The 15396-nt window shown below is 43.9% G+C and overlaps 1 long non-coding RNA gene across 1 annotated transcript in view; it reads left to right on the top strand.

Annotated features, from left to right (window-relative positions):
* The window catches only part of LOC144827723 (uncharacterized), a 376568-nt gene extending 365000 nt beyond the window's left edge, over window positions 1–11568 (top strand). Inside the window, exon 3 of the long non-coding RNA XR_013610331.1 lies at window positions 11450–11568. This is a non-coding gene — a long non-coding RNA (uncharacterized LOC144827723). The remainder of the gene's footprint in view (window positions 1–11449) is intronic.
* The last annotated feature ends 3828 nt before the right edge of the window (window positions 11569–15396 follow it).

The following is a 15396-nucleotide window of genomic DNA, read 5'->3' on the forward strand; positions in this document are numbered from 1 at the left end:
GGGTAGAGACTGGGCCAAACTGGCTGAAAATAGCACAGACCCAATATTCTTCAATTCGACCTTCTTTGTTCCAGGTGACTCAGTGGATAAGAACTATTAAAACTACTGTAATCACGTTACTGATATTTTAGATAGGCATGTCCCCATGAAAAGAATAAAGAATAGAAGGAAACCCTCAGGCTCCTGGTTTAGCGAGGAGCTGAAACTAATGCAGAACACATGCCGAGAGACTGAAAGAAGGTGGCGAAGGTCCTATTTAGAATCAAATAGGAAACAACTGAAACCAGTGCAGGCTCAATATAAGATGACCATCGCCAGGTCTAAAGCACTTTTTTTATGCCAGCTCAATTTTACAAGCATCTAACAGTACAAAAGCCCTTTTTAACATTATGAGAGATCTCTCAAGTCCCGCTTGAATGGGCAATAAAGTGGTTGCATCTCAGAAACTCTGCGATGAAAACGCCGCCTTCTTTGATGAAAAGATCGCCAAAATTGTTGGAGGCTTCGATCCCGATAATATTAGCAGCCAGGAGACACTATCCCAGATATTAGCTGAGTAATCCTGGGCTGAAACATCAATGGAGTGCTTTCAACCACTCACTGAAGAGCTTTTTAACAGTCTCGCTCAGAGTGTTTCCTCTGGGTCTCCCTTAGATCCGCTACCCCATAAGATCTGGAAGAAGTTTCGGCCAGAAGTATTCCCTTGGATGCGATGGATCTGTCGCCAATCCTTGGAAGAAAGTGTGGTCCCAGAGGCATGGAAGCAGGCAGTGGTCGCCCCCTGCTCAAGAAGCCCTCTCTGGATCCAATGAATCCAGCTAACTTTAGGCCTCTATCCCTCCTGCCTTATTCTATAAAAATTCTGGAAAAGGCGGTTAGCAAGTCCCTTTCGAGCTACCTTGAAGTTAATCACCTATTGGATAGGGATCCGTTCGGTTTCCGCCCAGGCCACGGGACAGAAACAGCTTTGGTAACTGGACTGGACAACCTACGAATGCGAGCCGACAATGGTAACTCATCTGTATTAGTGCTGCTGGATATGTCGGCCGCATTCGACACGGTAAGCCATGCAGTGCTGATAGGAAGGCTGGAGAGACTGGGTGTGAAAGGCTGTGCCCTGAAATGGTTACAATCGTACTTATCAGAAAGACAACAGGTTGTAACCATAACACCGTTCGCTTCATCTAAGTCTCCGGTGCGTCATGGAGTGTCACAGTGTTCGGCAATAAGCCCCATTCTCTTCAATATATATCTTCGCCCCTAGATCCCTATTATAAAATCATATGGGATAGATCTGGTTAACTATGCCGACAACACCCAATTGGTGTTTTCCCTGGAAGGTAAGCACGCAGTGTCAATGGATACCTTCCAGGAATGTATGCGTCGAGTTTCTGGCTGGCTCAAAGTAAATTCTTTGCAGTTTAACGGGGGAAACTGAGGTGGAATACTGCTCGGCTGCCAAAATGTCACAGCTTTTACCGCGCGAGTTCAGACTTACCCCGGAGGATGACCCCCTGACCCCAGTCAAAACAGTACGCAACCTGGGTGTCCTGGTTGATGATGGTCTTCAAATGCTGTCACAGGCTAATAAAACGATCAGTGTGTGCTTTGCCTTGCTAAAAGTGCTCCACCAGATCCTTCCTCTGCTACCTAATGAGGCTAGACCTCTGGTGGTGAGGGGTATAATCTTGTGTAGGCTGGACTACTGCAACTCTCTGAATTTTGGTGATCTCTACAATATATCTTGCAGGGGTTGCAAAGAGTCCAGTCTATAGCTGTAACGCGGGCACTTAACAGACAACGTAGCTCATCTACTACAATGGCTTTGAGAGATCTCCCCACTGGCTGCCCATCAGGGACAGAATCAGCTTCAAACCCCAATGCATTGTATACAGAGCAGTGCATAGTACTGGCCCTCTTTCTATGCAAGAGAGATTTGCTTGGTACAGGCCTACCAGACTTCTTCGCTCCTCCAGTGCCAATCTAGTAATAACTACCAGATTTAAGAATTCTCGGATGGGAGGAAGGGCTTTTGGCACAGTAGCATCACGCCTCTGGACCAAGTTACCCCGAAGCATCAGACAAGCCAGCTCTTTGCTGTGCTTCAGAAAGTGCTTGAAGACCTGGCTATTTCCCAGAAATGAGAGCAATTCCCCCCACTAACAATCAGGCCCGTCTCTGTTGATTCCATCTGTTCAGGTAACAGCGCCAGGATACCCGTAGGGTGACAGTCTGAGCTATACAAGTAGGAAAATACAATACATACATACAGTCTTGGATACAGGAGGGATCTCATTCTCCATGGCTTGATGTGAGGCAGGCGCATCATTTGCTGGTGTAGTCTCCTCATACAGGGGCGTCTCTCTGCCCCTTATCATCAAGATCCTGAACTTCTGAGACCGAGATGTTGTCCTACAGAGGGTTGTACTCTTGTATTTATGTATGTATTTAATATTTATAAAGTGCACTGTAACCCTACGGGCATCCTGGGGTTGAGCGCTACATTAAATAATCTCACATGATAATCTTCCTGGACTATACTAAGTCAACACAACTACATCACAAATCATTTGATGCCATGAAGCAGAAACTCAGGGCAATGTCCATACAATACATGTTGCCTTTCCTTGCACAGCTACGAGTTATCCATGACACCTGCTCCCACATTTTTCATACTCTAGAGGTGGCTTGGGAGTGGGCAATCGAACAATAAACCTTGTGAAGGTATGAGCTCTAAGGGGACGCTACCCATGTGGACATGGGTCCCTCATGCTCAGCCTTCACCCCGCACCAGACTTGAAATCCCCCCAAGTTCAGGCATAGATGTGGATTTCACGGACAAACCCCAGCATCCTCAGAGACTGACCCTGTCGGGTCCCAGATGCAGACTGAGAACCCTTTCCCTCCCCTGCTGTCCACTGGGGAGCTGGGGGCGGAGGATGGTGTTGCTTCTAATGATGTAAACCCTCTCGTGGACCTGAAGTGAATCCTTAATGCGTTGACTATTGCTGATCACTAGCACTAGACACAGTGAGCTTATCTATGATTTGACTTCTGACTCCATATCCTGCATTGGAGGAGATTCACCTTGAATCCCGTCATGTTCTTTGTTTGTGTCATTGGGTAATGTTGGTAGACAGATGCTTCAGGGGTAGAAGTGTGCAGTAGGTGGTTGTTGGGAACTGTTGTACTGTATATATGTTCAATATTTTATTTTTCCTTTGCTTTTTTAGCTCCTCTTGTTTCCCTGTTTTGCCGGCAGTGCTAAAGGTGGCGAACTCACTTGGTAACTTCTACACACCCAGGCCATTTCCATTATGGAGTTTAATATTATTTCATGGAACATAAATGGTTTATTAGACCGAATCAAACATCCTGTATGCCTTAGGTTCTTCCGGTGCCACCAACCAGGTGTGGCTCTTTTACAAGAGACACAATCTATTGTTCAACTTTGGTCCTTTTCTGTGCGGATTCAGCTATGACCACATGTATCACTTCAGCTTTAATAGGGAGTCGAGAGGAGTAGCAATACTTCTTCACAGTAAATTCCCATTGATGGTCACCCAGGTCTTGACCTTGGGTAGGTATGTGGGAGTGGCTGTCACACTGGAAAAGAAACTGTATAATCTGTTGAGTATCTACACCGCTCTTCAGCTGCAGGGCCACACCCTTCATGACCTAACAGAATTGATAACTAACTTGTCATACTGGGTGCTGCACCTCAAGAGAGATTTCACTCCTGTTGCCAACCAAGCCTTGGATGTCTGAAGCCCTGTCTCCTGGCAGCTACGGGCTCTCTCCAGGTCTCTCACCACTTGGGCAGATTCCCTCAGGTTCTGCGATGCCTGGAGGATATGGAACCCACAGGAACGATGTTAGATCTGGGGGTCTCTAGTTGGCCGAGGTAGGTACCACTGTCCAAATAGGGACCCTTGCTTCTAGTCAGGGTAAGAAGGATACACTCTTTAGATAACCCCTGCTCACCCCCTTGGTAGCTTGGCACGAGCAGTCAGGCTTATCAAAGGCAATGTGTAAAGTATTTGTACCAACACTCACAGTAACACAGTGAAAACACCACAAACGGACTCAAATAGAAGTATTTAATCTAAACTAAACAAGACCAAAACAACAAAAATCCAACATACACAGTTCAAGAATATGGTTTCAAAAGAGTTCTTAAGGTTGCGTTGAAATAATCCACAGTTGCATCACGTTTTAGCCAACAGTACCTTTAGATGTGACAAAAGTTCCAAGTGAAAGCTGCAGAGTTGAAAAACAAGCAATGCGTCACTCCTGAGACCCTGCGGAGTCGATGCGACAACCCCACTGGATGCAGCGGGCATGTTGTGGTGACTCCGGTCTGTATGGGAAGGGATGCGATACCTTGTATGGATTCCGGTGCGCAGGTTTCGTAGGAAGCGTCTCGCAAAGGTACGATGCGACGATCTTTGGGACGGCGACAATCTCAGATACGGCGACAATGCGCAGCGCCGATCTTCTGCTCTCGCGGCCCCTCGATGCGATGGCTCTGCGACAACTCTCGCAGCGATGTGATGCGGTCTGCAAGCAAGCGGTGCGACAATCTCACCCAGTGACGACAGGCTCTGCGACGATACTCGCAGCTATGGTACTTTTCCCGCACCGGAGCGATTCGTTCCCCAAGCAAAGGATGCGTCGGTTCTTGCAGCGGCAACAGGCTCTGCGACGATCTCAATCTTCGCGGCAGCGGGAATTTTCTCGCACTGACGGAGATGCGCTCCGCAAGTGAGCGATGCGTGAAACTTTGCAGAAAGTCTTTAGTATCTTCTTTTCCAGCTTCCCAAACACAGGTACAACTTCCAGAGGCACCACAACTGGCCCAAGCACTCTAGGAAGGACATAACTCTCTCAGTATAGTTCAGGGAAGCTGGGGATGAAGTCCTTTTGTTCCTGGGACTTCTTAACAGGGAGTCAGCTCAACTCAGGCCCTTGGAGATCTCTTCAAGCAAGGGGACACGGCACAAAGCAAAGTCCTTCCCCTCTCCTTGGCAGCAAAGCAACTGCAGGGCAGCCCACAAACACACAGCAGGACAGTCCTTCCTCTTCAGTCTTCTAGCTTTATCCTTGGCAGAGGTTCCTTCTTGATTCCAGGATGATCTAAAGTTCAGTGGTCTGGGGTCCTGTACTTATACCCCAAGAAGTATTTGTTCCCTTTGTGCAGGAGGGCTCTGAACCCAGTCCAAACCAGTTCTGGAGCACTCTGTTTAGATGACTCCGTCTTTCCTTTCACAGTGCAGAGCAGAAACATCAGACGCCCTACAGAAGGTTGAGCCAGCCTTGTGGAGGGAAATCACAGCCCTGGAGCACTTTGTTGACATGATTCCTTCTCTCCTTTCACAGTGCAGGGCAGAGACATCAGATGCACCACAGGGGGAGGAGCCAACACTGTGGGGGGCAGGCACAGTTCTATTCAGGTCCCAGGTGCAACTCCTCCCTCCCATCTAGATGCAGATCTTTCTATTCACCACTGGGCGGACTCACCCTGTCTCCTGGAATCCCCCAGCCCTGTCACTCAAACTCCAGATAAGGAATAAACAACCTAGCAGAGGCAGGTTTGGATAGTTAGACAAGAAAATACCTACTTTCTAAAAGTGGTATTTCCAAACACAGAATGTTAAAATCAACTTAACTAAAAGATGTATTTTATCATTCTGAGTTCAAGCATACTAAACTCGAATTTCTACCATTTTCCCTGAATCAGTTAGGATTATAAAATGTAATAATCTAACTGCCCATTCTGGGCTATGGAGAATAGGTAGCCTTGCAATGGTGAAAAATGAAAATGGCTGTAATTCACTATTAGGTCATGCCACACACACCAGGGCATGTCCTACCTTACACATACAATGCACCCTCCCCTTGGGCCTACCATAGGGGTGTCTGATATGAAGAAAAGGGAAGGTTTAGGGACAGGCACTGTCACTTACCAAGTGAACATGGCAGTACCAGACTGCACACAGGCTCTGCAATGGCAGGCCTTAGACACATTTTACAAGGCTGCTTCTGTGGGTGGCCCAACCAGTGCTGCAAGCCAACAAGCAGCATTTGGATTTACAAGCCCTGGGCACACTCAGTGCACTGTACTAGGGTCTGACAAGTAAACCAAACACGCCAATCGTGGAATCACTAATCCATAGATCAATTTACAATAGGGAGAGCATATGCACTTTAGCACTGATCAGCAGTGGTAAAGTGCCCAGAGTCCTATTGCCAACAGCCACAGGTCAGGAAAAATAAGGGTGGAAGAAGCAAAAAGTTTGGGGATAACCCTGCAAAAAGGGCCATTTCCAACAAACCAGCATACACTTGTACCAGGAAATGTTCATTAATTATGTCCTGTATTGACTATATCTTCCTCCTGGCTGTGGATTTCCCAATCACAGAGGGAGCTGCCATGCTCCCCCGCGATATCTCACATCACTCCCTGCTTTTCCTTCAGGTTGGGACCCCAAAGCCTCATAAATGATCCATGTGGAGTCTAAATACCTGATTACTGGCATGGTGGATCATGTGTCTGCTCCTTTGAGACCAATGTAGGAATGGTTCTGAAGGCTGGCACACTCTGGTCTGCAAGCAAGTCGACAATACGAGGTACAGCAAAGGCATACCTTTAATGTATAGATAAAAACAAGCACCAAGGCATCGCGGACCTTGAAACCCACATACTGCAGTATGAGACTGCGGCGGCAGCTTAAGCAACCGAAGCACTGACTCGATAACTGGACCTAGATAGGGCCTCTCTGCATCAAATTGTCTTGCAAGAGACCCACCAATGTTGGATCGCCACTTGTTAACATATATACAAACAAGGGGATAAACATGACTGGCAAACAAGAATGGAAGTTCGAGGCATGTCCCTGCCCGTGTGGATGACACAGGGCCCCTGGTCATCATGCCCGAAGAAATTGCAAGAACGCTTGCAGACTACTACAGATATCTATACACCCCTCGGCCTTGGACTCCCTGTGAACTTGCTCACCCGCTGCTTTCTGGCGTGCCTCTTCCCTATCTGACATGGCAAAAATGCCTGGTGGTATTGATCACTGAAGAAGAGTTTCAAGCATCCAAACTATCTGAAAACTGGGAAAAACCCTGGCCCGGGTGGCTTCCCTCTCAAATACTACTCTAAACTTCGGGATAATGTGACCCCTCACCTTTTCAAGCTTTACTCAGAGACCGAGAAACAAGGAGACTTCCCTCTGGAACTTGACCATGCAACTATTGTCGTCATCCATAAACAGATCAGCCATCGATGAACTGCACGTCCTATTGGCCCATTTCCCTAATTAATGCAGATATTAAAATATATGCCAAGATCTTGGCAACCAGGCTTCAATCGGACCTTTGTTCTTTAATCAACCAGGATCAATGTGGCTTCATCCTAGGCTCCCACACTAGACACTGTATTCAGCTGTATATAGCGAGTACAAGTAGCCTGGGCCCACGTTGGAGAGATCAAGGAGGTGGCAACCTTGTTGCTGGTTGACTTTGAAAAAGCATTCAGTGCCGTCGACTGGGACAGAGCCACATGGGATTTGGTTCCCGTTTTCGGTAGATGGTGACGCTACTGTATTCCCAACTGGAAGCGCAGGTCATCGTCAACGGAGTGTTGTCTTGCGAGTATCTGCTTGTACATGGTACCTGGCAGTGGTGTCCTCTGTCTCTGCTACTTTTCGCCCTTGCCATTAAGTCCCTGGCTCAGCTAATCCATTTTGATGCACAGGTGTGGGGCTGGAAATGTAGTGGAGCCCTTGAGGATATGATTGCAGATGATGTCATTCTATTCCTCGCAGATATGGCGGTTTGTGGTCCACAAGCCCTCAAGCTCCTCCACCTCTACCAGTAGGCTTCTGGCCTCTGGGTGAATACAGGAAAGGCACTACTCATCCCTTTACGAGGGGGCACTGCATTTATTGAATGGGTATCTGGTATTCCTATCCATTGCTGCAGCATCAAATATTTGGGTGTACACATTTTGACACTAATGGACCTCACACACATGTTCAACCTTACTCCCCTCTTAGAGGGGACTAAAACCAATCTAGCAGCATGTCAACACCTGCCACTTAATGTCTTGAGAAGGGTTGTTTTGATTAAAATGATGGCCCCTTTTTTTCTCTCTCTTGCAAACCTTCCGACTCCATATTCCCAATGCAGGGTTGAACTAAGTAGCGCCGTTGCTTCAGTTCTTTCCGTCAAGGGGCTGGCACCCTCGCATTGGCCTGGCCAAGAGTCGCTGGTCAGTGTACCATGGTGGCATTATGGTGGTAGACATTTGTTTGAAATACTGGGTGTCCCAACTATTTGCATATAGCTGGGTCTGAACTGAGGTGGCAAAGTGAGCTAAAGAATGATGATGAATCCAACCCAGATCTGCGACTGGGGGTGAGTGTCTGAAAAGTTTCAGTGCTCCGTCCATCATCTCCTTTTGTTTGCTTTTTCCCAACTATTAGTCATAAAAAACTGGCTTATGGATGGCTACGACGACCCGAGGTACCAGCTGGAACTTTCTGGCCTCAGTCTTATTGGGGTCATGCACCACTTGTATCGCTGTCCAGTTCCTCTGGCCCTCCCTGAGGTCACTAGAGTAATCTTCTTAGTGTGGAGATGAGAAACACAATTCACAGGCTGGGACAGACGTCTGCCTCTGCAGACTCATCTTTGAAGGGGGCGCTGGTTGGAGCCAGTGGCACGCCTGGAGAGATTTTGCCGCTGGGACTCACTAGGAATTACAATGTTGGGGGATGTGTGGCAGGTATCTGACATCTACTCCTTCACAGACCTACAAGCCCATTTCACTCTTTCACACACTCAATTTCACAAGTTTTTACAGCTGTGTCATGCCCTGAATCACTACTGCACTCGTTTACAGGAAGTGCCGAGATTTAGCCCCCTTGAGGAAATATCTGTTAATGGTGGGATTGGATCGGGAGGTGTCTCCAAGTTATACCAATCCCTTGTATGTAATGCCCCAGAGATACTAGATCCACTTAAACAGCAATGGGAAGGATGGTACAGTTAAAGATGAAGGAAGTTGAATGGCGGGAGGCCTGCAAAGCCCGTAGGGAATTGGAGATATCTGCATGACTCTGCCTGATTCAATTACACTCCCTCCACCAAACGTACATGACCCCGCAACAATTGGGGCATTCGGGCATCCTCTCTGATCCAAGATGTGCTTGTTGCCAGTCTCCAGCGGAAGACTTTTACCACATTGTCTGGCAATGTCCTGAGATAACCCAATACTGGACATGAATAGGTACCACCTTATTGGCAGTTCTAGATATATTCATTTTTTATTACACTGAATTCAAAGATGGCCCTGCTGGCAGTTTTTGGCAGAGCTTTGGCGGGATAGGCAGCCCTGATGGCCAAAATACACATAGCTCGATCCTGGAACAAGCAAAGTTCGAAAAGTCTGAAGATGTGGCGACCTGGTGTGTACTGGCGTGCCGGACAGGAGGAACCAGTGTATATTGCCCAGGGGTGCCTGCAGAAATTCACCAAGATCTGGGGGAAATGGTGTGACTTTTATGAACTGTCCTCTACATTGGGATCTGTGCTTTGAACTTGTTTTCCTACATTTGTGATCAACTTCTGGTTGGAGCAGGGGAGATGGGGTGGGATTGGGGAGCAATGACTATGTTTCTTTGCTGTTTTCGGACTCAATGTCTTTAAAACCAATAGCATCTGTTTATGAAAAATAATCTATTGAATCTAGCATACTACTGCAGAGCAGAGTACTTCTTCAATGAGGTAGTGCTAAAAGCATGCTAAAGTTTGAGGTGCAGTTCAAATTACAATCTGAACAGGCAAAGTTATTGAAAGTCATTTTTCACTCGTAGTATTAAAACAAGGGGCATCGTGAACCCCTCACTATAGGCAGCTACAGTGGGGGTGGTGTTCTTTTTTTAGGCCTCTTCTGTCTGTAACTCATCAGACAAACGTTCATCATTAACACGGGGCTACAGTGTCAATAGAAGAGCAAACAGAAGCAAGGAAAATCAAAACTGGTAAATAGAACAAGCAAAGAAAAAAAGCAATAATGGAAGGAAGGATGAAAAGAAGAATGTATGAGCGAATAGGTGGAGGAATGAGAATGTGAATTAGCGAGTGAAAGGATACATGAATGATAGGTGGATGGACAGGTGGAAAGATGGCAAATTAAAGGGATGGGTGGATGGATGAGTGAATAGATATGTAGATGGACAGGTGAAAGGATGGCAGAGTAAGGAATGGATGGATCAGTGGGCAAAAGATGAGGGATTGGATGGCTGAGTAGATAGATAGTTGGATGGCACAGTGGACGGATATATGGCAGAGTTGACAAGTAGGTGGGTGGGTGGATGAAAGATAGATGGATGAGCAGAGGGCAGAGCAGATGGATGGATGGATGGCAAAGTGAATGGGTGTATCTCAGAAAGAATGGATGGATGGATTGATGGGTGGGTGGGTGGCTGGCAAAGTGGATAGATGTAGGTATGGGTGATGGATAATTGAGGGCAGAAGGGATTCATGAAATGGTTGAAAGAGTGGATGCACTGACAGAAGAGTGGATGGATGGGTGATGGCACAAGGGATGGATGGATGGCAGAGTGAAGAGATGGATGGATGAAATATGGGTGAATGGATGGACGGACGGATGGCAAAATGGATGTTTGGATGGGTGGCAGAGTGGATGGATTAATGGGTGGTAAATTGGATGGATGGATTGGTGGATGGATCACAAAAGGTTATGTAGATGGATGGATCGGTGGATGGGTGGATTGAATGATGAATGAAAGAATGAATGGTTGACAGAATGTAAAGGTAAATAGTGAATATCAGCACATGGATGGTACTATGAAAAATTGAATGGATAGAAGTATGTATGGGAGAGTTAAGGACGCTTTTCTAGCAAGGTTTGGGCTCACTTGCTTCGCATGCAAGGTGGCATCAGTGCTTTAGTTCAAGTGGGGGCTTTTCTAATTTTCTGGATATTCCCTTATTTAAAACGATGGATTTGGAACTAAAATACATGTGGGGTTGCATCAAACATGACTGCAAAGGATTAAAGGTACGACACATATGTGCAAGATATTAAAATGCATCACATTGTTTTGTATTTTAGAGTCCATGACGAGAAAAGTCGAATTCCTTTCCCGGTAGCTAGAATCGAGGTACAGTATTTCCATGCTTCCATCTGGGGTGTGTTAGGTATAGTAAAACAGACAAAACTGAACAGTCAGATTTGTTTACGTAATCCCTCCATGCAAAGCAATGCCGAGCAGTTTAGGAATTCTCACCTCGTTAGCAGATAGTATTTGCATCTTAAAGGCCTCTAGTACTTGTAGCACAAAGAACATCAAAATGAAAGCATCATTATACTTGCAGATTGCAAAATTAATCCAATCGTTAATTTTTACTGTAGGTTACATCTCTAATGCTACCGTCTATGTTAAGCAACACTAAAGGTCACTTTTTGAAGAAACATTCTGCTGAAAAGTGGACAAAATTTACAAGAAGACAACAACATTCGAGCAAGTACCTCTTTATACTCTGTAAAGTAAGTCACATCTGAGAGACCTTCAATAAAGTTGTGGCAATTTTGAGATGATCAAATCTCAAGTATATTAAGCTTTTAAAATACTTTGATTTCCTTGATTTAAAAATACGTTTGAAAATGCGTTCGCAAAGACTTTTTGATTGTTATGCTTCTTGAGGCAATTTATTTAGCAATGACTCAATTAACTTGTTGAAAAACTAAAAAATATTTCATGTGCAGTTTTCTGTTGTTGTTAGCTAAAAATGTTGTTATATCTGCCGCCACTATATTAACAATTGACCTAATTAATATGTAGACCATGTGACCACAAGAGCATACGTCCCACTGAGCGAGAATTATAACAACCTATTTGAACGGTGTATTTCAAACGGTAATCTGTAGTTCCTAAACTAGCGTTCCCAAACAATGCTAAGGGCCTTATGTATCAAGCCTTTTTACCGTTTGCAAACGGGCAAATTCTCAGAATCTGCCCGTTTGCGAATGGGAAAAAGCCTCTTGGGATGTATCATCCCAAAAGGCCTTTGCAAAATAGAGAATCGCAAAATTTGTGATTCTCTATTTTGCAAATGCAATAAAGGAATTGAAAATTGCGATTCCTGAATTGCAATTCTGGAAGTGCCAGAAATTTGCTATTTGGCCTTAAGGAATTGTAAATTACCACCAACTTCAAGTTGGTGGTAATTTGCGATTTTCTTTAATAAAGCACTTTTAGATTTTTTTAAAGTGCTACATGTCGTACATACATGCCCTTAGGGCATGTATGTGTGCAAAATGTGCACACATGCATATTTCAGGGTTGCAACAGGGTGTCCTTTTGGCACCCTTGCAACCTTGAAATTGCATTCTAAATATGCAATTCTCTAATTGGTAATCGCAAATTGAAAATGTCTTCCTATTAATTCCTATGGGCGTCCTAGCCCATAGGAATGAATGGGAAGTTATTCCTTATTTGCGAATCTCAATTTGCGATTCGGAAATAAGGAATATATAAGATTCGCAAAAATGTTTGCAAATCTTACATACATTGCATTTTGCGATTCTCTAATTGCGATTCGGAGAAAATCGCAATTTGAGAATGGCAAAACGTTTTTTTGATACATATGGCCCTATAGCTTTACTAACCCCAATCTATATCTACAGAGATTTTATGCTGACTGGAAAACTCCCCTCACAAATACAGTTTCTGTGCCAATTTAAACTCGGAAAATGATTGATAAGTGTCTACTTAAAATGCACTAAGTGCTGTATTTCATTTGGCTGGTTGATATCTGCTACCAATTGGGGAAATGCATCTTCTGCAGTGTAATTATGTACGCTGGCAGAACCTAGCAGCAGGGACATTTTAAGGATTTTGGCCCCCCCAGGCCAAATGTATTTTGGGTGTCCCTGCTGAGAACAGCATTGAATTTATAATCTAATTACAGTTCTTTCATGGGTTCCTTGCCCAGGTCCCTGACACACTGGCTGGCACACAGGTCCGAATTCTAAATATGTTTCCATATAATATTCAGGGATAGTGACGTGTTTTCAATATTTTAATACAGCATCAGCTCACTAATTTTATTTCAAATAATCTGTGTGACCCTCTTTAGTTTCAAATATGTGACGTCCTGTTTTGATATAAAATAACTTTTTATGGATGTTGGATTGTGTTGAAAAGCATGAACACCACATTTGTCTGCAAAATGTCTGTAAGACTCCCACGCAATACCTGTATTGAAAATAAATGGAAGGAAAACAGTATTAAAAACCATCTAAATTTAAGAATCATTCAAGATCATCAGGGCACGGCTGCTGCAGAACAGAGCCAGCTTTGTCAGGGGGCCTCCAGAAATGGTGGGACCCTAGGCCAGAGCCCACTTTGCCCATGCCTTAAACGCCTCTGACTAGCGGGCAGAAGTGCATTGACAAGCATCCTTTACAAAGGGCAGCAATCTATGCAAGCGTATCTTTCTTGTAATGCACTGTTTTGTTTCACATTTTGGCCTCTGCTCAATTAAGATTACAAAATATCTACCCAATTCATGAATCTTCATTGGCAGGTGCTTCCTCGACTTATCCTTCGTTGAAAATTGATTTTTGTATATTATTGTACGTTTGGAAATTCATCTGTGCAACCAAGGTCCCTTTGCTTTGTTGTAATAGTATTACAATTGTGAGTGCTCATGGATTTTCTGTTGAGAGCGAAAGAGTACAATTCTTATTTGTGCATCTGGACCCATCCTTGTTGGCAATGGAACAGGATAAAAACATAACCCAGACAGAATAGCCAATGTTTTCTCCTGTGAACCCTGGCCTGGAGACATTTTGAATGGGGACGGTCTTCTGACAGTTCAATAAAAAGGTAATAACTAGACGTGTTTCTTTTTGAGAGTAGCAAATATTACATTGAGTGTGTGAGAGAGAGCAACGAAGGGAAAACTTTAAAGGGAATGCCACATCTTCTAAGATCAAGGTGGGAATCCTAGTTCCTTATTGCTTTAACATTCCTTAGGATTATGCAGTACAAAGCCATACATGATTGGACAGTTATGCAAAAAAGCACAGCATGCCCATTCATTTCAGCCCGGTGTGTCACAAATGACCAATTCAGAACAAATCTTTTTTTTTCTTTCTGTCGCACTCTGTTGTTTCTGTCCACGCTATCTGACTTAATGCTTCTAATCTGCTGCCATCCTTCTTCTATTTGCCCTTGCTGCTTTTTTGTTTTTAGCTAGGATCTTTTATGAGATGAGGATATTTTTCAGAGAGACATTGCCCGTTCAGTTAATGTGCACACAAAATATCAGAGGGCGATCAACAATAAACAAATCCACATAATATTGTAGTAGTGGAAGCGTTACAAACACAGTTTACGTTTAAACATTTCAGGTGTATAACAATTTCTAAAAATGTTATAGAAGTACATTTCAATTGAAAATTGTGCTAATCTGTGAAATACGTACATCAAAACATTTTGATCAGTCAGTAAAATAATTGTGCGAACAATGGCATGCTTCTGTATTGTAAATCACCTGTATTTTATTCAGTATTACATTAACAGACTTCTACTGGAGAATCATATTTTGAATTACCCCTGTGTGTCTAGCATGATTGCCTGAGGAACTAATGAGTAATGTTAGGTTTAGGAAACTCACTATACTTCATTGATTTGTGGTGCACTCTGAAGAGTGCCTTAGATTTATCATAATTGGGCACAACTATGAAATGCACGATATGGTAAACTATTAAGGCATTTGCGTTCTTTATTGTGATTTTATCAAGTGTGCACATACATAAAGATGTATTACTTTTATCTATGAAGCGATATGTGTATTCTATAATGTTCTGCAAAATACTACAGCGTAAGCAATAATCGACTGTAAAGTGAATCAACATACAGGTCGATGCAACAACAATTGAATGGAGAGGTGTCAGTTTGGCTACAAAACTAGGAGAATTACTTTGTTTTATTGAGGTGCTGTACATTTGGCTTTCAAGCTAGAAGAATCACTTTTCTGTTGCAGGAGCTTTGAATGTTGCCTATGATTTCCAGTGATTGAATCAAGGGGCAAACATTTCACTGTCTTATCTATCTATCTATCTATCTATCTATCTATCTATCTATCTATCTATCTATCTATCTATCTATCTATCTATCTATCTATCTATCTATCTATCTATCTATCTATCTATCTATCTATCTATCTATCTATCTATCTATCTATCTATCTATCTATCTATCTATCTATCTATCTATCTATCTATCTATCTATCTATCTATCTATCTATCTATCTGTCTGTCTGTCTGTCTGTCTGTCTGTCTGTCTATC

The sequence above is a fragment of the Lissotriton helveticus genome, chromosome 4_1, assembly GCF_964261635.1.
Source record: "Lissotriton helveticus chromosome 4_1, aLisHel1.1, whole genome shotgun sequence".
In the NCBI taxonomy this organism is placed as follows: domain Eukaryota; kingdom Metazoa; phylum Chordata; class Amphibia; order Caudata; family Salamandridae; genus Lissotriton; species Lissotriton helveticus.